The following is a 2,889-nucleotide window of genomic DNA, read 5'->3' as shown; positions in this document are numbered from 1 at the left end:
CCAGAGTGAGGGGCCCAGGCCCCAGGCTGCCTGTGCCCCACTGCAAGGACAGGGTCCCTCTGTTGAGGAGGAAGGGCCTGGCGAGTGGCAGCCTCTTTCCTCCTGAGCTCCCCGTCTCTGTCGCTGCACCCTGCAACTCCCACCCCTCCATATTTATTTCCCTGGCCCCCTGCCAGCCCCTCCATCTCGTTCTCTGGGATTCAGGCCTCCCTTGCGACATGGAGAGTAACCTGTCTGGCCTGGTGCCTGCCGCCCGGCTGGTGCCTGCACTGCCTCCCGCAGTGACCCTGGGGCTGACTGTGGCCTACACCACCCTGTACGCCCTACTCTTCTTTTCTGTCTATGCCCAACTCTGGCTGGTGCTTCTATATGGGCACAAGCGTCTCAGCTATCAGACGGTGTTCCTGGCACTCTGTTTGCTCTGGGCTGCCTTGTGCACCACCCTCTTCTCCTTCTACTTCCGAGATAGCCCCCGAGCCAACCGCCTGGGACCCATGCCCTTTTGGCTTCGCTACTGCTGCCCTGTCTGCCTACAGTTCTTCACGCTGACACTTATGAACCTCTACTTCGCCCAGGTTGTGTTCAAGGCCAAGGCCAAGCGCCGGCCGGAGATGAGCCGAGGCTTGCTGGCCGTCCGGGGGGCCTTCGCGGGGGCCTCGCTGTTCTTTCTGCTGGTGAATGTGCTGTGTGCTGTGCTGTGCTGTCCCGCCAGCACCGGGCACAGCCCTGGGCCCTCCTGCTGGTATGAGTCCTAGTGAGCGACTGCCTCTTTGTCATCTGCGCGCTGTCTCTTGCTGCCTGCCTTTGCCTTGTTGCCCGGCGGGGCGCCCTCCACCAGCATCTACCTGGAGGCCAAGGGGACCCGTGTGTGCCAGGCGGCTGCAATGGGTGGCGCCATGGTCCTGCTCTATGCCAGCCGGGCCTGCTACAACCTGGCAGCCCTGGCCTTGACCCCCGGCGCCGGCTGGATGCCTTCAATTACGACTGGTACAACGTCTCTGACCAGGCGGACCTGGTGAATGACCTGGGGAACAAGGGCTACCTGGTGTTTGGCCTCATCCTCTGTGTGTGGGAGTTGCTGCCCACCGCCCTGCTGGTGGGCTTCTTCCGGGTGCACGGGCCCCCGCAGGACCTGGTCTTTGGCTCCCCTTCCGACTTCTTCGACCGGGCAGGGCACTGTGAGGATGAGGGCTGCTCCTGGGAGCGTGGCCGGAGCGAGAGCACCAGCATGTCAGGCAGCCTAGGCTCCGGCAGCTGGTATGGCGCCATGGGGCGGGAGCCAGACTGGTGCGGGGGCAGCCAGACATGGACCACTGCTCTGCTCTTCTCCCAGGTGCTGAGACCAGGTGGCCACCACCGGTCTCTACACCACCCCGCAGACGTGATCCCCTTTTGTCCTCCCCCCAGAACACCCAGACCCCAGTCCTCCCATCCCAGGCCCCGCCACCCGACCCTGTGCCAAGTTCACCTGCCGCTTCTTGCCCAGGATCATGGGAGGCTGTGGCTGCCTCTTCCCCTGGCCAGCTCCTTGCTACTCTTGTCGTAGTGAGCTTGTGCTGTCCCCTAGGATGGGGGGCCTGGCCCTGGCTGCCAGATGCCCTACAGCACCTTGGCATGACCTGCCGCCTCTGCTTCTACACTGGAGCCAGCTACCTCTCCTGCACCTGCGGCTCAATAAACAGTGTCTGTGCCCCTCAAAAAAAAAAATAAACGTTAAAAAAATTTTTTTAAATTATTTGACAGTGTATGTTGTGCTAGCCCTTCTCTTTGGAGAAACAAATTTAATAGTCGTGAACTAAAACAAGAATGTGCAATTAAGTAGTAAATTGTGTGCTATAGATTCTCAACAATAAACGTTTTTTTTTTTTCTTTTTGGTTAACATAGCAGCAAACATCCTGTCATACTTTCTTCAATTTTTCATTAAAAAGTTCAAGAAATATCATGAAAACACATTAAATGGCAACAAAAATAGAAAATAAAACAAAAGTTAAATGCCAAAATTTAGATATTATATATTAATTGAAGAAGTAAACAAAATAGTTTGTTTTGTTGTTAATCTTTTTCCGTTTATTATACTGGGCACTTGGTAGTGACACTTTCATTCTAGAGATTCATGTACTTTGGTTATAGAAAATTTTCTTGTATTTTTTTTTGATAATTTCTCACCAGCAACATTTTATCTGGTCTCCTTCTGAGTGAGTCTATTAGTTGTATGAAATATCTCTTAGAGTAATCTTCATTATATTCTCTCTTCTATTACCTAATTGTTTTTTTGTTTTACTTTACAATATTTCCACAAGATTATTACCTAAATCTTTGATTTTTATATTGGAAAAATCCTACTTTAGAACTTTAAGAGCTGTTTTTCAAAATGTTCCTCTTTAAAATCATGTCCATCTCCTATCTCATTGATACAGTAGCTTCTTTTATTTCTCTGACATGTTATGATTATTACCTGCACTGCCTGTTACCTTCATTATCCATTTCTTCCTGCTATTTTATTTCCTGTTTGTTCATTTTCCTAACTATATTTTATGTTAAATTTGCCCCTCAAATATTCAGTCATCCCAGGCTGTCCATTAATTTTCATGAGGAGCTGAAAAGCTACTTGGAGGGTCTTTGGGTAGGAGTAGGCTTGTGCACTGGTAGCCTTCATTCTGAGGGTAGTCAGAGGGCTAGTTAGCTTTGTCATTAGAGGCTCCCAAATGTTAGTAGCTGTAGGTCTTTATCTCTTTATTTTCTCTAGAAGAGGTTCTTGCAGTCACCTGCCTGGAGACATCAGCCTAGCTGCAGCCATTCTGGAGATAGTGGGAAAGGTTTGGGGAGTGATCCAGTGGTTCAGTATGAAGACCTAATCACCTGTTTCCAGAATGGCTTTTCCCACAGTC

The 2,889-nt window shown here is 50.8% G+C and overlaps 1 pseudogene; it reads left to right on the top strand.

The window, feature by feature from the left end:
• Nucleotides 1-1,705, top strand: LOC109268559 (integral membrane protein GPR137-like; annotated as a pseudogene).
• Nucleotides 1,706-2,889: the final 1,184 nt, after the last annotated feature.

The sequence above is a fragment of the Panthera pardus genome, unplaced genomic scaffold (genome assembly GCF_024362965.1).
Source record: "Panthera pardus isolate Hobbes unplaced genomic scaffold, ASM2436296v1 HiC_scaffold_6, whole genome shotgun sequence".
Classification (NCBI taxonomy): Eukaryota; Metazoa; Chordata; class Mammalia; order Carnivora; family Felidae; genus Panthera; species Panthera pardus.
The sequence above is the reverse complement of the archived record's forward strand: the minus strand, read 5'-3'. Positions and strand labels throughout refer to the sequence as shown.